This window comes from Camelus ferus, chromosome 14, assembly GCF_009834535.1.
Source record: "Camelus ferus isolate YT-003-E chromosome 14, BCGSAC_Cfer_1.0, whole genome shotgun sequence".
Classification (NCBI taxonomy): Eukaryota; Metazoa; Chordata; class Mammalia; order Artiodactyla; family Camelidae; genus Camelus; species Camelus ferus.
In genome coordinates, this window is record NC_045709.1 from 22132422 (window position 1) to 22154731 (window position 22310).

Below are 22310 nucleotides of genomic sequence, written 5' to 3' on the forward strand. Positions count from 1 at the left end.
GGTTCCTTGTCTCACTCACAGCCCTACCAGCTGTTTATTTATAAGATGTGTCTCCTGTTTTCCACGGAAATTGTTCCATTGAGCTTCCTGTAGGGATATTTTGGGACTAAGAACCTTGGCTTTTGATTTTTTTTTTCCCCTTCTACTTGGCGTGACATCTCTGATTCCTGATTCTTTTGAATTTTCTGTCTCCATTCTGGCTCTTTAGGCTAAAAAATAGCGAGTCTCCTTTAGTGTCTCGTCTTTATGAGACCTCTCTGCACCTGCAGCATCAAGGGTCTTCACCTCCATGACATTTCTATTTTAGATATAAAACATCAAGTGTTTGAGGGGCAAGACTGTTCTGTTTGCTTGACTTGTGTTATCATGAAATGCAGAAAAGGTCTCGTGTGAGTTAAGTTCGCGTGGACCATCAGACACATTTTCCTCCAAGCCTGTTTCGACCTGTTTTTCTTCTGGGCTAGGGTGTGGGTTGTAACTTTTTTTTTTTTTCCTTTTCGTAAGGCAGTGCCATGATCGATAGAAGATGAAGGACAGAGTTTGGAAAAATCACTGGATTTAGATGCAAATACCTAGCGAACCCTGAGCCACCAAAACTCTCTCTCAACACTCAGAGTTGATGGGCGATTTGATTGGAGCTCCCGTGTGTTACTGTTTGGCTAGAAATGATCTGTGGAGGGTGTAAGTGCCAACACCACCCCTTGGAGCTGTGAGACTGGGCAGTTCTCACCCTGGACCTCAGCTTTCTTGCCCAGAAATGAGGAGGGTCAGCGGGCTCGCTGCCTGAGCCCCTTCTGGACCCGTCTTGCTGTGGGGTGGGGAGTGCAGGTCGGTACCTCTCTCCCCAGCCACTAGATGTCCCAGGATCCCACACCTGCGGGGCTGATGTCCCCAGAGGCTGGGGACCGCCTCCTGTTGTCACGGCCTCTGCCAGCTTTGTCCTCCCGGTTGCTCGTGAGCCCCGCAGATGTGCTTTGGTGTCATGTTTGTCGTATTTAGGGGCTGGTGACCCAGCCACCCAGACTCAGGCAAGAATTGTAAGAGATACCAAAACAGTCCCTTCATTTTCTTGATGGCTGTTTGAAACACGTTCAGGAACGGATTCTTGTGTGCCACGATGCAGGAATTTACAGGGATTCTCCAAACATGAACAAGCTGACAAAGGGAGTGAGATCATGGGTTGTGCATACACTCATGATGTGGACGGCTTTAGAAATGAAATGGGAGGCCCGGGCCTCCCTCTGTGCCTGGGGTCTGCCAGGGGCTTCTGCATAGCCTTGCCTGTGCTGGGTCCCTCTGAGTAATGGGTGCCCTGTGCTCGGGGCAGCCGTGGGGGAGGATGTAAAACCCCACAGAGAGTCATCACTTCAAGGACGTGACACATTCCTCCTAGGCTCCTTCCTGGGTGGGACAGGCTGGTTCCCCCCACACCCTACTTCAGCCCCAGGGCGGGAGGCCCTGGTTCATTGAGCCAGGAGAGGAGGGAAGATCATACGGAGGGATTTAGAGAGACCTACCAAATGCATATTCAATAATCTTGGACAGATACATGTCAAGTTTAGCAAAATTAGCTCTATCCCAGTGAGTCTTAAAGTAGGAGGATCCCAGGGAATAACCAGCAAGCTACATTTGGAGGGTTTTTCAGAATGAGATTAATATTTAAATCAGTAGACAGAACAAAGCAGATTGCAGTTCCTGATATGGGTGGGCCTCGACCAATCAGTTGAAGGCTGACTAGAACAAAAAGGCCGTGCTTCCCTGGAGTAAGAGGGGGAGTTCTTCCCGCCTGGCAGCCATCGAATTGAGACATCAGCTTGTTTTCTGCCTTTGGACTCAAACTGAAACATCAGCTCTTCCTGAGTCTCAACCTTGCCAGCCTTCAAACTGGAATTACAACCCGGCCTCCCCGCAGTCTGAGGCCTTCGGACTTGGACTGGAATGAAACCACCATCCCTCCTGAGCCTGCAGTGTGCCAGCTTGCCCTGCGGCTCTGGGGACTTGCTGGCCTCCGTGAATGCATGAGCTGCTTTCTTCATATGTCCTCTTTACATCTGTGTGTGTGTGTGTGTACATACACATATATGTATACATGTATTCTGTTGATTCTGTTTCTCTGGAAAGCCACAACACCACACTTATAGTCCAAGGAAGGGCTTGAGCACAATTAGGAAAACTAGAGGTGCTCAGAAAACGAATGCCTGAGCTCTGCCGTAAACTGCTTGAACACGGCGGTACCCTTCCTACAGAAGGGAATTCTGCGTCTTAGGAGACTCCTGGGAGTCCAGAACTCATTCTAGACCCATCGGAATGGAGGGCGGCAAGACCGAAGGGCAGGAAGCCACACATTGTCAGGAGCGATGCAGAAGCTGGCTGGAGCTCAGCCTGCTCGGTGAGCTCCAGTGGATACAACCAAAGTGGAAGAAGAGTAAGGCCGCCAGCACTCCTGGGCGGGGCGGGGCTGCCAGCCTTCACCTGCGTTGCCGTGTTCAGTCCTTGCAGGGCTGATTACCCCAGGCTTACAGATGAGGAGGCTGAGGCCCAGAGAGGAAGTACCTTGCTCTCTGTGCTCAGTTACCTCTCAGGTGGAACCAGGGAAACAGGCCCCTTGGTCTGACTCCAGGATCCGGAGTTTATTCCTGTGATCTCTGCACCGTGTGTCCCAGCAGACCCGCCCTGCACCGTGCAGGGTCAGATTTAACGCCCACTGGTTCAATTTTCTGTTGTCCCACACGTAACAGCATGAGCGAGGAGGCTCTTGGCATTGTCACCCACTTTGCTATCTTTCTGGAAGACCCTTAGCTCTGTTTTTATGTTGGCAAAAGTTTCAACATCACAAACCTTTGAAGAATTTTTGAGCGAGGGAAGTTTTCTCTGTGTGCACCATGTGACAGCTGTCCCGGGCGCGCGAGTAGCTGGAGGACCTAGCGAACTGAGGACTTGCAGCTGGTTACAGCGTGTTATTGCTGTTAGATATGTAACATGCGCCTGCTATGTTAATAGTTCAATTCATATGCCCTTTTCTCATTTTTTATAGAAAACAAAAGAAGTGCACAGATCCAGTCAAGGGTATTAAGTAAGAGTGAACCGGAGAACTATACAATTGAACACACAAATACGTGAGGAAGAAAAGTTCTTTGTCACAGGGTAAGCGTTTTCTTAGAATCGCAAAGAAGTCGTTTGTAACTCACCCTAGAAAAATAAAACATCTAGAGTTACTGATGCAAATTTATTTTTAAAAAGCCCCCACATCATTGCTAAAACCCCTGTCTCTTTTTAAGTACCCATTTTCAGAATTCTGAATTGAGACAGTCTTTAGAATCTTCATGCTGGATCAACTCAACCGATCCCTTGAAAGATGATGGATGAGGTAGTGTTAGGGAACTCGGGCCTGGCTGCTTGAACCTGGCACTATAGCCAGGGTTCAGATGCCCTGGTCTGGCTGAGTCGAGACACTCCCGTCCACTGCGTCTGAATGCGCTACCTCTGGGCCTGGTCCTTCCTCAGAGCATCCCGGTGCCATTGCTCTATGTGCTGTTCCTGGGCTGGGAATGCGTCCCTCTGACCTCTGATAGCTGGTTCCTTCTTGCCAGAGGCACATCAGTCTCAGTGTCTTTCCTCCCGAAGCCCTTTCCTGAGCACGCATTTACGCGTCACCCTGCCTGTATTAAGTCCCTGCAGAGCCGTCTTCACTCTCTCTCTGCCTTTCCAGGATTCCTTTACCTTTCATTCGCCACCAGTCTCCTGCTGAAACGTCAGCTCCGGGAAAGCAGACGCCTGTGCTGGTTTCCTACTGTTTACACCGGTGCCGGAACCCCGCCTAGCGCGTTGCAGGTACACAGGCAGGAAACAGAGAACCGTGAGTGGACGCACACATGGGTAAGCCTGGCAACTCAGAGTCCTGCAGCAATATCATTGAAGGGAAGATATGTTAATAAAGGGGGAAAAAACGTGTTATTAAAGGGGAAATCTTTCCACTGGGCCAATTTAAAACTGAGTTTAAATTGGCTCAATGGAAAGATTTAACCTCAATTTTAAATTGGCCCAGTGGAAAGATTCCCCCTTTATTAATACATGTTTGTCCTTTCAGTTTTAAATTGAGCTCACATAAACTCAGGCGTTAAGAACAACTGCTAACACGTCCTCCTGCCCCTCGCGACCGCCTGCTCCCCGACCCCTGCACGCCGCGTCTGCTGCTTGGGCTGGCTGTGACGCTGCCTTGGTTCCGCGTTATAGACTCGGGAAAGTTGTGACAAAGTTGCCATCAAGCCTTGTAAAAGTTAAGTATTTAGTTCAAAGAAACTTGAAGATGGTCTGTGATTTCGGCTGTAGCTAAAATGAGTGGAAGCTTCTCACCTGGCCGCCTAGCTCAGGAGGGCAGGAGGCCCCCGGCAGGAGGCGCTGTGCCCGGCTGCCGGCCCCGCTCTCCCGGTGGCGCTTCTGGGTGGGGAGGGCGGCGAGGTCCTCACACTCATCGCCCACCTTCCCTTCTCCCTTCATGGACTTTCTCTCCCTGTAGACGAGGAAAGAATTTCTGTAGAAAAATTAGGACCCCAAACAGGCTAGAATAGAAAAACCCCTACAGCTAGGAAATACCGTGCTGGAGACGCTCCGTTTGCTAGAAGGCCCTCCGTTCCCGCCAGGCTCTCTGAGCCTGAGCTGCCCCGACGAAGCTGGCCTTCTTCTTTTTCTGTCTCACACACACGTTTTCCGTCTGTGAAACAGAGACAGTGTTTACCTTGGAATTCATTACAATAAGAAGCACCACCCATGCGCGTTTGTAGACTGGAAGGTTCTGAGAGCCTCGTGCGAAAGAACAGAAGCGAGGCGTTCCCCGTGCTTCAGCCAGCTCCGAGCTGCCACCCGCGCGGGGCTCACTGACGCCGCGGTGAGGTGCGGAGTCGGCGTCCCAGCGGGCCGGGGGTTAGCACTTCTGCTTGGAAATCAGGGCTCCGAACCCCGATGTCCAGTCAAAATCCATGTTGCCTCGTGCCCGGAGGGAAACCGTCTAGCCTGCGTCCTTAAGGGGCTGGCAGAGAGCACAGCTCCCCATTTGCCTGCTTCCCTGGGAGTCACCTAACTGCTTTTCCCCGTCGGAGTGGAGGGGACTGTGACGCCCATGCTGACTGTAAACTGTGGGCAGAGCTGCCCTGGGAGGACAGTGACCGGTCTCCGTGCTGGGCGGTGGGTGGAGGAGGACGCAGAGCCCGGCCTGCAGGGGGGCGAGGGCGGGGGGCGCGGGGGGCCCAGAGGAGAGCCACGTGAACAGGTCTCGTGCTGTTCTGTGTCTTTATTCTTGTTTCGATATGATTTGTGCGAAAAGTCAAACAAAGATCTTTGTTAATGGAAAAGAGAAACAGCCCAACAGAACCTGGGACGTTCAAACCTCAGGCCACTTGGGATCTTGTGGCTCCCGTTACCCGCAGTTTCAGGCGATGCAGTACTGAGTGTAAAATGCAAGAACTAAGGGCACCGGGAACTTGGTGGGATGGTGGCGGGGATGGCGGCGGGGACAGCGGAAGGGTTCTGCTCACGAGAAGACAGAAAATCTGGGTGTCACGCTTAATCCAAAGGAAGTTGCGTAACCCCTAGAAAGGAAGGCACACGCCCAGCAGAAGGCAGGCTGAGAACAGAGCTCAAGTGCAGTCCTCCTGACATGCCAACAAGACCTGGCTCGTGCTCCTGGACGGGCCGGCCTGCAGGGCAATGTGGCCGGTGACCCCCACTAACCTTGCGATGTCTGTAAGAACGACTAGCTTTCATCTAGAAGATGGCCATCTCCCTTCCCTTTAATTCCCACGTTGTTGAGGGGACCCTGGGTTCCTTGTCAAGCCACAGGTTCCACTATTACTGTTTTTTGCTAAAATTCCATCCCTTGTGGATAAAGAGAAAATGACATAATGTCGAGGAAGAGCACAAGGTCATTACAGTCGAACTTAATAACAGCAAATGGATTTTTCCACTGGGTAGGCACTGCCCTGCTATGAATGGGTTCCGTTCCCAAAGTCCTTTGGAAGTTGAAACGCATTTCCCCACAGGAAACAGAAATAGGAATTAGAATCCCAGTTCCAGTCCACAAGAGCTGGTTTAATTTACAGCAGAGCTGAACCAGAGTTCCCGGGGCCGTATTTTCTGAACCCAAAATTGAGATCCTTGATTTGACGAGTCAACATGTTCTTACAGAAAAGAAAGAATGGAATATGGGAGCTGGATTTGCACTGGGGGACCTGGGATGCGTTGCACTGCAGAATTTCGATTGTTACTGTCGCTCCAGGAAAATGCAGGGCCCAGATCCACTGGGGGGCGGGGGTCACAATCACCTCCCTCGGGCTGCTGGTTGACCACCCCTCAGCCCCACTCACCCTGGGCTTGAAGCCTCAGGGCGGACCCCCTCCACTGCTGTGGCGTCTGGTCCGGGGCTTCCCCTCTCGGATCCCTGAGCTGATCCCACATCCCTCCCTCCCACTGCCCAGTCCCACCGCAGGCTCCATCCCAGGACCTCTGAGGCCTGGCCAGTATCCCCGACCATCCTGCTCGTCCCCTGCTAACTCTGCACCCGGGGCCCAGCCACTGATAGCTTCATGGAGTTTCCTGGTATGTTACTTGGTCCCCAGGACTTAGACTCTGTCTGGGCCCCGTGGCTGGAACGGAAACCAGCTGCTTGCCCACCTGAACCCCTGCTTGATCCACTCTCCCCAACAGCTGTCCCCACAAGCAAGCTCGTCTGCAAACACCAGAGACCCCCCGCTCAGAGGCTCAGTGCCACCCAGCACCTCGACCCAGCAGGGTCCGAGAGGACAGACTTCGGAGCTGGACACACCCAGTCTGAGCTCTTACTCGGCCACTTATTAGCTGTGGGACCTCAAACAAATTGATCGAATTTGCTCAGCCCCCGTTTTCTCATGCTCAAGACGGGGAGGACGGCACTAGCTGCGATGTTTTCCGTGTTCACTCCGCGCCCAGTGCCGCTGTAAGGACGTCATGTGTTGGCTCATTTACCCCTCACAGGGGCAGCCTGAAGTCAGTGCCATTATTATTGTATTTCACCGACGAGGAGAGAGAGACCAGTGCTTCAGTAATTTGCTTAAAGAAACACTTCTAGTAAGTGGTGGCGCAGAGATTCTAACCCCGCGTGACTCCAGGTCTGCACGCTCGGCCTCTAGAAATGACCTGTGTGATGCCCCCAGCCAGTGGCCAGTGAGGACTCCGGGATGCAGGAGGGCTGACTGAGTTCTCACCCCACAGCTCCCTCGCCAGAGGCGGGACTCAGTGGTGCTGAGCTCAGTGTGATTTGAAAAAAAAGTATTAGTAACGTGCTGGGTTTGTCTTGTTAAAATAGCGTGTCTAGCTGTGATGAGGGGCGGTCACGCTGGGGAACTCACCTTGACATGAGTGAGCAGACTTTGCAGAGTTTACCCAGCAAAGTAGGGTGCTTGCAGAGCCATGGAAATGTTTATGCTCAACTTCAGCTAAAATAAAAATGAGATCATTGCATTATCCCACCTAAATACAGCCACACCAAACCCCCAAACTTCTTAGTACGGTAGCCTTTAAAAATTCTGAATCATTATGTTGAAAACCTGAGATTTATTCAATATTGTACGTCAACTATACCTCAATAAAAAATTTTTTTTAACTTCTTGGTAGTCTCAGTATGGAAAGGCTGTCTTCTCTGGAGACCTCTTCAATTTATAAGAATGGCGTGTTCATACAATTTGTTCTCAGGGCTTCAGGGAGTAAATCTAAATGTCTAATGATTGCAATTCCCCAAGGCGTCTACAGTGGGCTAGGAATTACAGCCTCCACTCGAGGGTGAACGCTCATTTGTTTAATAAGAAATTTTATGGCTGCCAAGGTGAATGAGGCACTTTCTCCAGCCTCAGGGTGCTTGCAACCCAAAGAGAGAAAGGCACCAGTGAGTAATCCAAGGACTGGGGAAGCTGCACCAGCCTGCCAGGAGCTCCGAGGGAACCAGGGCAGAGACAGATGCCCAGCAACAGACGCGGGTGACGTCAGCCCTGGCCTCTGACGGAGGGTGCCTGGCCCAGGTGCCAGCCTCAGCTGTGTCTCCCCAGGCAGAGGGGGACCCAGACCACCAGTCACCAACACGCCACGGGGTTGAGGCAGAGTGAGCAGCGCAGGTGTGGACCCGCCCTAGAGGTGACAGCAGTGACCCCCTGTGCTTGCAGGTGGTCAGACCTGTGTCCGGTTTCCCTGAACTTCAGAGCCCGTCCTCCCTCATCATCTGCTCAGAGAGTAATATTACACGTGTCAGGGGAGCTCATTTTGCAGCATTAATCAGAGTGGATTAAAACTTCACTCTCTTCTGATCTGTCCTGCAAGGAGCTCAAGTCAAAAAGGAGTCCCTTTTCAGACCGAAAGTCTGCCCTTCCTGGTTTGAAAAGCTGGGTTCAGCCAAATGATGATTAGACTGGCTCCGCTTGTGGCTTTAGAATTAAAGTTCGAACTGCTCCTTTCCTGGCCGCCCCTCCCTCCTCACTGGGCAAACAGTCCTGTCCTGAGCTCAGGTGCTTGTCTGTCATTTTCCGTGAAGCAGGGCAGGGGACCGATGAAGTGTTCGCGGATTTCTGCAGCGCAGGGATTCGTTTGTGCCATTCGCAAGAGCCTGCCGTGCTGTGCTCGGCACCTGCGTTGTCTGCTCCAAAAGCTGAAGGTTTTTCTTGACTTCAGTCTAAGAAGCATTTTCCTCCTGCTCCTTGGAAAAGAGACACACGGACACACACACACACGGAACTGTTTCTGGAATTGTGATGAGCTCCCAGACCTGTTCCTAATAATCTTCCGTAACTTAGCAACATACTGGATGAGAAAAGAAAGGAGAGGAACAATTTAAATTCACTGTAAGAAGTGGGTGGAAACGGGAACAGAGCATCCCGGCGCCCTGGGGACAGTAAGGGAGGCATTTACTAGGTGGGGAGGGAGCACACTGCATGCAGGTCTGCTGCGTCTGAGCAGCCAGGGGCGGGGGGGGGGGGGGGGGGGAGGAGCCGGCCCACAAGTGATGGGGAAGGCGCTTGCTAGGGCACTTAAGGTTGGTGGAATGCCCGGGGAGGGAATCTGAATCCTTCACTGTTTGCTTCTGAGCGTGAGCAGCCATCGGATCCAAGTGCCCCGAGCACCTTCTGTGTCCTGACTCAGCCCCCAGCCCTCTGAGCACTGCAGGGTCTTCCTTTCCAAGTGTCAGGGAAACTCGGCTGTCTTGTTTTCCTTAGGGGAAGAGATATCGTCCACTCCCGGCTGCCCAGTGCCCACCTGTGGGGTCTGCAGTGGTGACCAGGTCACTGGCGAGGAGTTACTCCAAGTAGGGCTGACGGCAGCACTTCGGGTGATTACTTCATTTATCTCCTGCAGCCTTTCAAATTTCAGTGGCCTTAAATAATCCTGCTGTATTAAAACAACACACAGGAAGTGGACCTCCCTCTCAACTAAGTTCTGCATCAGCAGCTCTCCGACCTGCTGGTGACATTTTCATTCTGCAACAACAAGCATATTTGCCACCTTACTTCCCAGAGTCCCTACCCATCTCTCTGACCAAGAATCTTCATTTTAGGACCTAACCGGATTTGACAGAGTTGCCTTTGATAGATCCAACTAATTGGATAGAATCAAAAGGTTCAATTTGTCCCCAGTGAAGGGCATCCAAAACCTTTTCAGCTACCTGTTACTTTACTTAACAGTCACAGAAAAGTTTTCAGGCGTTTAAAAGGCTGCAGCGCAGTTTGAGTTTGGGGAACAGGCTTTATGCTATGTCTACGGTACAAACCCAACAGCGGTGACAGTGGCCAAGTGACTGTCACTGGCCCTGGGGCCGCCCCCTCCATGCTCAGCCTTAAGCAGGAGGGACTGGACCCGAGGACGGACCCCTCTCCTGTGTCCTGGGTCCCCTCCAAGCACAGACCAAGCGGGACCCCAGGTGGGCAGCTGGCTCTAGGAAATGCGTGTCCTTCTGCAGAGGAAGCCGTGCGAATCACTTCTGGTGAGCGGAATATACATTGGAATTAGCTGCTAAAATCCAAATTAAAGCTGACCCAGGTGGGTCAATGACTGTTCTGCCCTCAGCAGCATCTCGGCCCCAGAAAGCTTTGCTAATAACACCTGATACTCCGGAAGAATCCTGGCCACCCCCCCACCCCCCCCGCCAGGAGCTCTTGCTTTGATGTGAACTTTCACCACGACTTTGGTGGCCTTTCTGAGAGGCAGTAAATGTGGACCCAGAGAACTGGGCTCCTCCAGGTGCTGGAAATGTCCCCATTGTGATCTGGGGCCAGCACCGTGCTACAGAGATGTGTTCTTTTTTGTTTGCTTTTGTGTTATCTGTACCCTCATTGAAACATTTTTATTATAAGGCAGACATCTTACCGTTTCATTGTAAACACTGTATTATATGTTCTAGGGGATAAGGATCTAAAAGAAAATACGTAACCACAGGGCTGTTTTATTCTGAGCAAAATTAACAAAGAAAAATAAGTTTATTCTACTGGGTGTCATTTATACTTTAATTTATAAGGAGGTGGGGAGGAACAGACAGGGTCTGAGTGGGGAGGGGAGGGGAGGGGCAGAAAAGGCCTGGTGGGGGGTGCTCTGCTGCATGCCCTTGGCCCCGGAACCTTGCTCCCCTGCCTGTAAGTGGGACACTGGTCCCCGCTGCTTAGGGTCGTGGGGGAGGCTGAGTGAGACAGTGCAGTGAAGCACTCGGCCCAGCACCGGCCGTGCATCGAGGGCCCAGTAAATGGTACTGTTATTATTATTATTACTAGTATTGTTGTTGTTATTAACTATAATTTATCCTTTATGGTTTTGGGAAAAACCTTAAAAGTAACGATGACCAGCCTTCTCAATTCATAGTCTCTCTGTGCCATACGTATAAAAACAAAAGCCTTTCGCGGATGCATCTGCTGGTGTGGAGAGAAGAAAGCAGGTCATTGTCGGGGCCTGGCTGCCCGGCACCACACACAGGTCTATTGACCTCGCGCAGCTGCACGGCCAGAGCTGGGTGCGGGCGGGGGTACGCATTGCCAGGCACTGGCCCCAGCGCCCGGCGCTCTGCTGCCTGCCCCTCTGGCAGCTGAGTCAGTTGAGGGAGGGCCTGGCCTGTTGCTCGTCCCTGGGCTCGGATGATGTACTGAACCACACAGATACGTAGGAAAGCCTCCTCACGAAGGGACCTGAACGGACCAAGAGGGCAGACCCCAGGGCCAGGCACAGCTCAGGTCCTGGCGAGTCCCGGCTCGTCCAGCTGGTTGCTTGGCGTCTCTGTGCCTGTTTTCACATCTTTAAATAAAGAACAACAATGGTGCCTACCTCACAGATTATTGTAAGAATGAAAAGAGTTCACGATGCACCAAGTCCTTGGCCCCGTGGACCATGTTTGCCGCGATGATTTCCTGTTCACCCGGTGCCGAGGGTGACGCAGAGACGCGAACGTTGTGCTGTTGATGGTTTACAGAGGAAACTAATCACATGAAACCGTTAGAGAGCAGCAGATTACAAGTCTGAGAATGCCCATCATGTGCACACAGTTTGAGAAGACTCCAGTAAGGCGGGGGCATGGTGGCCTTGTTTTGTTGAATAGCACAAAGATCAGATCAAACGGGACCTTTTCCAGGAAAGAGTGTTTGGCGTTTGACAAGAAAGATCAGTTGATTTCACTTCCTGTTCATTTAAAGGGATCCTGGTTCCATCAGCCTATATGATGAAGGGTTTCACCCACCCCGTTTTCAAATAGGTGTTGATTTGAAAACAAATCCGCAGTCCCTTTCCTTTAAGTACCCAGATGAAGGAAAAGTGTTTCATACATACATACGTATGCCAGCATCATTGTCTCCCGGACAGGTGTCAGGTGTGGAGACGGTCGTTTCCCGGGGTGTGTTCGCTCGCGGTGACCATGACAGGCGGGTGTGGGATGAGGTGGAGTGTTAGACAACGGCCAGGCCCTGGCTCAGCAGCACACAGCACTGCTCTGTGTGCAGAAAGTGTTCACAAACCCAGATTCTAATATGGCAGTTTACACACTGACTATACCTCAGTACACATAATAAACAGTACACCCATTTACTAGGTCATCCCTGTCGTAAACACTCGGCGGGCTCGCTCTGGCCGAGTCCCACTTCTCAGCCTGGCTCCGGCCCACCGTGCGGCCTCATTCCTGTCGCGCCCTCTCTGCCACCCGCTCACGACCAGACACTGAGCCTTACCGGGTGGTACTTTGTGCTCCGCTTTTCTAGAACGGTTTCTGTCCATTTCTCCTCCTCGTGAACACGTAGCCATCGTTTGAGAAGCTTCTTAACTGCCATCTTCCTTCTCCGACTTGCCAGTCTTCTCAACGCCCCGCCACGTTACCCCGCCTGCTGCGTGGTGCCAGTGGGGCAGTGACCATGTTTTCACATGTCGCCTTCTGCTCAGCAGCAGGAGGTGTCCTGGGGTCTCCAGCACGAAGCACAGTGCGAGGAAACGCAATATTATGGAAGCTCATGAACTGTATGTTGAGTAGAGAGAAAAGAGGGTGGCAGATGAAGTGAGCTCACGTCCGCCTGCAGAGAGTGCGAACTAGGGCAGAAATGGAAAGAACACGAAAGGTCTCTGTCATCGGCTGAATGGCGTCCACATTTCAGGGCAGTGGGAGCGGCGTGGATGACTGAAATTCAAAAGCAGTCTTGGCCCCCAGTTCTTTAATTAGAGTCTCTAACTAGGGAATAAAAATTCATCCCTTTGCTGAAGTCCTAACCCCCAGTACGTCAGAACCTGACTGTCTCTGGAGACGGCCTTTGAAGAAACATTTAGGATAAACTGAGGCCACCAGGATGCGCCCTGTCCCGGAACAGCGGGCACTCTTGAGAGCGGAGGTCAGGACAGGCACACGAGGCGGGCAGACCAGGGGAGGACGTGGGAAGAAGGTGGCACCTCCACCCCAAGGAGAGAGTTATATTTCCTCTACACCCAGCTGTTCCTTGGATGTGAACACATGAACTGTTGCGCCACTGGTGTTTGTGGCAGTCGTGACAGATCTGTTAGTGTCCTGTCCATGTCACGTCGGTTGCCCAGGCATTCAGTGGAGACTAGCCCCCGGTGGCCCGCGCGGCGGTCAGTCAGCTGGCGGCCCGCGCAGAGCAAGGCCCGCGTTGTGTCTTGCTGGGTCTGGGTCCCAACAGTTCAGTGATGGTTTGCTTCCAGGGTGGAAGGCCCTGGGCCTGGGCCCCCCGGGCTGGCTCCAAAGCAAACCACAGACAAGTTCAAGGTGAGGGCTGGGTCCACCCGCCACTGACCCCATGCTGCATGCAGGGCGAACACCAACTCCCTGCTAAAGAAATGGGAATAATAGTAAGCTTGTAGCGAAAGAGACCACAAAAGAAAATCTTGTTCCTAAATTCATTCAAGATCTCAGATAAAGCGGATCGGGTACATCTGAGCGAATGTGGGAACACGGATTCAAAAGGTAACCGCGTGCTCACGTCTACGGGCCCTTCTGCACACTGGAGGAATCGGCTGATAGGATTTTAGTTGCATTTCCTCTCTGAAAACTATATTTCTGGGAACCTTCAGATTAGACACAAATGTGAAGGGAAGATAAAGGCAGTAGGAAAGGGAGAGGGGATGCTTGCTTGCCAGAGGAGTGGAGGGAATAAAAAAAGCTTTTACAGCTCTATCAGGGGAAGAAAATCCTAGAAATTCAAGTAGCTATGTTAGAGACAGGGAAACACAAGGTGATTACAGGGTGGCTGGGCACTCAAGTGCCCTCTTGAAGTTTCACTTTCACAGCAAAAAAAAAAGTTTACCAGGGTGATGCTGGTGAACGTCCCCTGCGTACATGGGGGCCATGGAGGCTGCACCCAGAGAGGGGGGCTCACAGTCAGATGCGCTGGGTCCCGAGAAGCTGGAAAAGTGGTGTGCCAAACCCAGGAAAGGAAAACAACAACAACAAAACAAACAAACAAACAAACAAAAGACCCAGGGGGAGGGTACAGCTCAGTGGCAGAGTGCCTGCCTAGCATGCGTGAGGTCCTGGGTTCAACACCCCTGCGTTTTAGGCAGAACTCCACTGGGGAGCAAATGCTGAAGTGCTCTTCAAATGACTTGCAGCCTCTTAGTCACGTCCCCCCGATGTGGCGACAGAAGCAATCACCAGATGGCCACTGTGGTTGGTTGTGGAGACTGACGGGCTCCCCCCGCACCCCTCACTGTGATGTGTCTCCGGCACTAGGACTCCTCAGCCCCCGCAAATGCCCGGGCTTGCTAGCTCCTCTGCAGAAGTCAGATGCCACCACCATTGCTTAATTTCCTAGTTAGTGATTACTGAGAAACTGGCGTGTGACTCCCTGGGAACGGCTGAATGCAAAAGACTTCTCACGGCTCTGGCAGGTCGCCCAGGCTGGCGTGGTCCTGTCGTTTTTTTAGCCCCTGGGAAGACTGACGGCAGAATGGTCTTTCCTGGCTTCTGTCCCCCCCACCTCCACCGGCACAGCAGCAGGAGGAGCTACAAGTCAGCTCCGTTTGTCTACATTTGCTGCACGTAAACCATGGTCTTTAAGATCAGATTGCTGGGATTCCAACTCTGGCTCAGCGACTCAGCACCTCTTGTGATCTTGGGCAAATCACTGTGTGCCCCGTGCCTCAGTAGTCCCACCTGTAAATTGGGGGTCACAGGGGGACCCATGCTGAGGACTCCTCTCGGATTCAGTGCCTGTGAAGTGCATAGACAGATTCTGGCATAAATACTCCATAAATATTATTATTATTACCAAATGCTTAAATTCAAGATCAAAGTATCAGCTAAAAAAAAAAAAGTCTTTCCACACGTCGAGGAGCTGGAGGAGCTGCCCAGGGTTTTGGACTCCTTGCCAACCAGGCAGTTACAGTTTAATAGAAGGGATGGCACCAAACGTGCACGGAGAGAGGAGTCTGCTGCATCCTACTTACCAATGGGAGCCTGGGCATTGCACTCCTGTGGAAGGCGGGTGACGCCGATGGGAGCTCCTGGGGCAGGAAAACGCAAGATAACAAATGCTAAAGAGGAGTGGGAGTTGTCTCAAGCTTGCATTTTTTTTTAAGTTATGAAAGCAATGAACACCCACTGAGGGTGTACAGGAATGTTTAGAGCAGAAATTAGTCACTTACAGCTCCTCCACCCAGAGGTAACCATTGTTAATTCCTTAACAGATTTCCTGTTTTAGGCTTTTGACATAACCTGGCCCTGGGGAGCGACGCCTCTGATGCCGGGAAGACTCTGCCCTTGTGTGACGTGGCCGGCCTGGGCGGGGCGGGTGTACCCGTCCTGCTGGGGCCCCCGGTCCACACTGGTGCGCATGTGAGGTCACCAAGAAAGCCGTTATCTGAGTCCTTTGAGAGAAAACAGCTGATAAGAAACGGATTTTGGGGTCTTTTTAATTTGTAGAGGTTTTTAAGTTTTTGTTTTCTTGCTTTGGGTGTTTTACACACATGGCGGAGAACCTCTCTCACCCCCCATCTGCGAGGCATCTGACCTTCTCCCACCAGGTGGACGCCTCTTAGCGTGCTGTGCTGTCTGACCGATGGCGGTGAAAGCGGCAGTTCTGGAAGTGGGCTTGTTCAGAGGCACCCGACAAGCCTGCCTGAGCATCGGGCGGCTTACCAACCTCTCAGAAGCTAAAGAAGCATGCGATTCACGGTTCCGAATTTCATTTGGTTGTTCTGAATTGCACAGACCCCACCGTTGCCCTTGTAACAAACAGCGGGGCGTCCAGCTGCTCCAACGCTTGTCTTTTTCACATATGTTTCTGTGTAATCGATGTCTGGCCCATTTTGTTGGTTTCTAGCATCCCATACCGACTTGTCCACGCGCTGGCAGTGGGACCCGATGTGACTAGGGTACTATCAGCTTTATTATTTTTTTTCATCCCAGCTGCCAGCCCAGACTTACGAGAGCAAGGCCCTCACTGGGGTCAGGGATCTGAAAGGAACGAAACCCACTCACAGGGTGCGAAGCGGTGGAGGTGAAGGGGCAGCCTTAGAGGCTGCCGTGGCAAGGTGGGCTCTCCCCGCGCTGTGTCCCAGGTGGCTCCGTGGTCTCCCTTCGCCCCCCACCCCCCGTCCTGTGTCCCTTGGAAGGAAGGCTCTGAGCATCTGCTCCCCTGTGGCTTCAGCTTGTGCATAGATGTGGCTCCAAGGCACCAACTTTGGAGCTGGCTTTCGGTGGCTCAGAACCCACTTCTGGATTCTGCAGCAGACAAACCAGAGGGCTCTGTTACTAATGAGAACTGAGCCCCCCCCTTGCATGGGGAGAAGAGCCCTTGAGGGGCCACTCGGAGCCTGGGGGTCCAGGGAAGGGGCGGCTGGGAGGCAGGGATGAGAGGAAGACGTTTGCCTCGTGACAGTGAGAGATCAGGCTGGAGCTGGGATAGGAGGGGCCGAGGTTCTGCAAGTCTCTCCATTTCCCTTTCTCCTTCAGCACAGGTACACAGTGCAAATGAGCCCTGGACAGGGGCCCAGGAAGCCCCACACTTTCTCCCATGCTCTGTAACAGTCACCAGTTAGAGACCTGGTTGGTCTAAGGACCAAGGGAGAGTTAGGGAGAGTTGTCTGACTGTGCAGCTGAATGAATAGCAAGGGAACTTCTTCCTCATACTTGGCTGGGAGCTTCACGACTCAAGGCATGAAGGTTTTCTTCCTGGGAAGTGGGAAGGAGGAGAGATCACAGTGGAGGTGAGGAGCAGGCAGGAGGGCAGAGGTGCGCGGGGCAGCCCGAGGACATCATGCTGCGGGCGGGGAGGACACGGGAGCCCCGCACTCTCCCTGAAAATAGGAGATGCTCTGCAGACATCTGGCCAGTTAATTGGCAAAGTAAGGGAGGACTAGGGGGTGAGAGGGAGCTCACTCTGGAGGGTGGATTCAAATGTCCCTTTACTGGAGACGAATCTCCCTGCAGCTGAGAGTGACTGTCTTTAGCTTTGCTCAGGCCAGGCCTGTGGCTCCTGGAGGAGTGGGGACAGAGCGAGTGACAGCCAGGCACCCTGTGTCAGATGGGGGCCTCCCCTCTGCTCCGAGGTCTCAGGGATGATCCCCTGAAATTCTTTCTTATTTATTAATTTTTTATTGAAGTAGAGTTGATTTACTATGTTGTGTGAGTTTCTGGTGCACAGGTCAGTGATTCAGTTATACGTATATTTATGTGTTCCTTTTCATGTTCTTTTTCATTATAGGCCATTTCAAGGTATTGAATACAGTTCCCTGTGATGTACAGTAGGCCCTTGCTGTTTATCTGTTCTGTAGTGTGTATCTGCGAATCCCAAACTCCTAATTTATCCCTCCTCCACCCTTACCCCCCTGGTAACCATAAGGTTGTTCTGTCTGTGAGTCTCTTTCTGTTTTGTAAATAAGTTCATTTGTGTCTTTGTTCTAGATTCCACACATAAGTGATGTCATATGGTATTTGTCTTTCTCTGTCTGACTTACTTCACTGGGTATAATCATCTCCAGGTCCTTCCATGTTGCTGCAAATGGCATTATTTTATTCTTTTTATGGCTGAGTAGTATTCCATTGTATAAATATACCACAACTTCTTTATCCAGTCATCTGTTGACGTACATTTAGGTGCTTCCATGTCTTGGCTGTTGTAAATAGTGCTGCAGGGAACACTGGGGTGCAGGTATCTTTTTGAATTGGAGTTCCCTCTGGATCCAGGCCCCGAAGCAGGTCCCGTCTCTGCCCCCAGGGGCTGCCTGTCTCCCTCCCGGGCTGCGGGGCAGGCCTCTGGGGCTGTGCTGTGCGCCTGCGCCTGGGAGTGGCCTCTGAGGGGGACTGCAGCCTGGGGCCTGACAGAGTTCCTCACGGCATAAATCCACTAGAAACAAAATGAGGGGCTGGAAGTCAAACCGTCTCACGCCTGCCTGCTCTGACCGGCTGGCAGATTCCCCTCGGTCAGTGTTGGACCTGAGCTGTTTTCTGAAGCCAGTGACTCTCAGTGTTCACCACGGAGCCCTCTGGATGGCCCAGGGAAGAGACAGAAAAACAGGCATTATTATCGTTGTTACTGACTTGGCCGCGCTTCGCTGATCTGTCCCACAAACCTCTTCTCTTTGGAGATTCTACAGGAAACCCCGAGTGAAAAGGGCTTGAGTTCCAGCAAGGCCACCGTCTCACCTGTGGTCTCGGGCCAGCCCTCCAGCCCGCCTGAGACTCCATTCCAGGGTCTGGAAGATGAAACTGATAACACTTCCCTCGTTGTGCTGTGTGAGGATTTAATTAAATAACACCAGACTCACAGGAGCAGTGCCAGTCAGGCCTGGCAGGACGGGGGGACTGGAGAAGTGTCTCATGAAGGAGTGATTCCCAAGGGTGGGGAAGCCCAGGGCAGAGCCCACCCGGGCTGCTAGCAGCGGAGGTGGGGGGGGGCACTGACTCCAGGCCTGACACGGGACCCGAGAGGGCACTGCCAGACCTGGAGGTGAAGAGGGCTGCCTTGCAGGGACCATGACCTTGCGTGAAGGGCACCCAGCCTGCAGAGACACTGGCCGGCCCCCGTTCCCTCCTCCCTGCGTCCTTCCTGGCGGGCTGTGCTCCCTGCTGGGCAAGACCCCACGGGAGCCCCAGGGGTGTCCACGCAGGGCAGCTGCTGGGGACACAAGAGGATGCAGCCAGGTAAACTGTGGGGTGAATCAGAAGCCACCCAGCTCGGGAAGGGCTGAAGAAATGAGAACTACTGTGACAAGTCACTTCCAGTCCACATTAGATCCTTTCGAGCCTGGACCTTCTACATTTCCGGAGAGCAGGCATCTTTGTTTACCCACAAAGCACTAGTCACGTCCCGTGCACACACCACAGGCCACTCCATGTCTGCTGAACAGTAATCGCGTTCTGGAAAGGGCATGAAACAGGGACCGGGAGCAAACATAATACTCAGATTTAATGTCACGGAAACCACAGTAATAGTCAAAGAGGCTGGGTGTCGTGCGTTTAAGCTGTACATCATCGGGGGAGGTAAAATCGAAAACAAGAAGTTATGGCTTTATTCATTTCCTATTTTTCCTCCCCAAAGGAGTTGGCATCCGAGTACTTTTTACTCTCCTGTGGGCAAAATGACAGTGTAATTAACCAACAGCACTTGCAAATAAGTGACTACAAATTGCTCTGTGAACAGAGAGCTCACTCTGAGGCTGCTGTCTCTGGTGTCCGTGACTTTCTCTGAAGTTGTGAGGGCTTTTGCTGGTGGTGGGGGCTCTGGGTGGAGGAACGTCTGATGTATTTACAGTCGTCTGCGCCCTAGGGTCCTGGGGCAGCGGGGAGTGACGCACTCTTTGCAGGCAGCCCTGTCGGGGTCTGTTCCAAACCTGTCCCCGTGCTGTAGGTCTGGATTGATGGCTCGACGGCCAGTCAGACACTGTCCCATGCTCTGTGCGGTGACTTCATACGTGCACCTGTCAGCCCGTGAGGGGAATAATCTCTGCCTGTTGTTCCCCGGGAACTTGCCTAACCTGCTCTGTAAGGATTTTCAAAATGCCCCAAAGCAGCAGCTTTAATGTATTCGAAGCCCATGCCTGGTCAGACTCTTCTGGTTTCTGGTGAGCTGCTTGGAGAGACAGGGTAAGGCCGAGCTCACTGGACAGTGGGCAGAGCAGACAGGAAGGTCCGTCGGCCGAAGCAGGCTCACTTCCCATTAGCCTGCTCGGCCTGGTCCCAGACAAAGGCTTTGGGGACCAGCTGCCCCCAGGCCCCGGAATCTGCATTTTTACAGCTCCCAATTGAGGTGACACACAGCCTTGTTTTGGAAACAGGAGTCCTGGATGCAGGAGCAAAAAATATATTCAAAGAGGATTTAATCATAGAAAGGTCCTACCTTATAGTCTAAGAAACTGCTTATTTCCCACCAAAAACATGAACGAAATGTTACCTTTAGTTTATCTCGTTTCCGTAACAATTACCTTTATGCGAACATTTTTCAATACAGTGACATGTTACTACCTGTTTCTCCTTAAAACCTGGTAAGAAAACAAGTGAACTAAAAACTTTAAAATTTTTTTTCTGCCATCCAAAAGCAAATTATTTTCTTTATTTAGGACAATAATGGCCATAAACCTCCAGGAGAGCTTCCTTCTTATCTGCCTTCTGCAAACTCTGAGAAGAACTCCGCAGCAGGGACCCACCCTCTCCCTGGCCCCGGCCCCGCCCCGGCCCCGCCCCGCTGCTCTACACCCCGTCCCGGCCCCCGACCCCCTGCTCACTGCGGCTGAACTGTCAGCCTTCTGAGACCCTCTAAGGACCATGGTTCTGAAGAGGGCCTTTTGCAGTGCGGGCCTGGACTCCAAAGTCTGGTGGTGTCAGATGTAAGAGAGCCCATGGGGGCTTTGGTGCCAGGCCCACCTTCCCAGCCCACGCCGACCCCCGGGGGTCAGAGGAACATCCAAAAATCAAAGAATCCAGTGAGAAGTCTGTCCTGTGGAGCGTGGGGAGGTGCAGACAAGAATCCAGGCCTGATTTTAATCCTTAAATTCCCGGGGTCAATCCTTTAACCCTGTGTTTTTCAGAACCAAAACAAACAAACAAACAAAACCCTGCTAAAAACACAGCTTGGGGCTGGGCCAGAGAAATGCTGCAGGTGTGACCAAAAGTTTAAAAATTTGGAAGTGCTGGGGGGAGGGTAGAGCTCAGTGCTTAGCATGCAGCGGTCCTGGGTTCCATCTCCAGTACCGCCCTTAAAAAATTAATAAACAATTTTAAAAAAATTAGGTAGCGCTGGGTCTGTCTTGCCTCACAGCCCTGGTGTTTGCCTGCAGCTGGCCTGGAGGAGGGCGCCCGTGCCTGGGGTCAGAGGAAGAGCTGGTGGTTTCTGATCCTGCAAGGATTTCTGGGCTTTGTGCTTTTGTGTACTTAGCTTGTGTGCCCAAGGGCTGCGTGACGGAGGCCTGTTTATCATTTATTTACAACAAACTGTCCGCCTGGGGAGGTCCTCCCAGAAGTGGAGCCCAGCCTCGCCCTTCCTGCCTGTTGCGCCCCGCAGCGCTGCCTCCGTCCTCCCGGGACCGAGGACCGCACCCGGGCTCCGGGTCCACAGGGAGGGGGTGAAATCCCTCGAGCCCCGGCCAGCGGGAGGTCAGGGCCTGGAGCCTGCGCAGCTTCCTGAGGACCTGTGGTCGCTTCCTGATGCAGAAACTCACCTGGGGCCCCCTGACGCCCCAGCGTGGCACACAAGTGCCAAGAGGCGGGCGAGGCACCTGGAGGTGGCCCACCCCGCCCGACCCTACGGGAAGTTTTCTTTCTGCCCGGTGCTGGCAGCGAGCCCTTGGGTGACCTCATCCCCTGCTTGGGGCCGGTCCTGGAGGCTTTTGCCCCGCGTGTGCCAGTGCCTTGTGTGAAGGAGTTGTGCCAGGGAGACAGCAGTCCACACCTTGGCACATCGCGGGCACTTTTGCACACGTAGGAAAATAGTGCTGGTGACTGAGTGAGTGAGGCCCGAAAGGAGAAGACCTTCCAGGGTCCAGCGTGAGCCCCGTGGACACCCACCCTAAGTGGATCGAAAAGGTGGCTGCGGAGCAGACAGGACTCAGACCGCTGTCCCAGGATCCGGCTGTGAGGAGAGAAAATGGGAGGGGGACAGAGATCAGGGCAAGGCGGGCCGAGGGGAGTTCTAGGAGCACGTGGGAGGAATAAGAGCTCTGCTGATTTATGGGCTGCATTTCAGCGCATTGCTGGCTGTCGAGAGAACAAGCTATGTATCAGGCGAGGTTGGAAGCTTAGAGGCGGCCGGCTTCCCAGGATGAATCCTTCCACATCCACGTCCCAAGCAGATAAGGGAAGAGCTCTTTGTGCCGAAGTTTTAACAGTTGCTCAGGGTAAAAGCCCAGACAGAGGTGGAGATGGAAACACCTGTCCTCTGACCGAGAAGCCCGAAATCAACAGAACCGGACAACACAAGATCGTCGTGGACTTGAATAAACGCCTGTTCAGATTCCCACTGCTTTTTAACTTCTTCCCTCTCTTCACCGTGGGCTTTGCACGTGTACCCGGAGGCGCTGGCACTCTCAGCAGCTGTGCTTCTGACCAGAAGGTGAGTTCTGCACAGGGAGCCGTGGGCCGAGCTCTCCACAGCGCTGCTCGCTCAGTCCATCGCGATGCACCTATTCGTCTCCACGTGAGTTCCCGTCTGCCCAGAACTAAAGGACAAGGATTTTCCAGTGAGAAAATTCAAAAGATTTTTATATAATCTTGAAAGTAATCCGGGCAAGGGATTTCATTGGAACAAACTGCATTTGCAAAGCAAGGAAGGCTTTGAACAAAGGCTGCATTATTAAAATCCACTTAGTGGCTGCTTTGAAGGGACTAAAGT

The 22310-nt window shown here is 52.6% G+C and overlaps 1 protein-coding gene across 1 annotated transcript in view; it reads left to right on the plus strand.

Moving 5' to 3' along the window:
* Positions 1-3734: 3734 nt before the first annotated feature.
* The window catches only part of SPATA13 (spermatogenesis associated 13), a 137050-nt gene continuing 118474 nt past the window's right edge, over positions 3735-22310 (plus strand). Inside the window, exon 1 of the mRNA XM_032496438.1 lies at positions 3735-3876. The gene's annotated coding sequence lies outside the window, so the exon portion shown is untranslated. The remainder of the gene's footprint in view (positions 3877-22310) is intronic.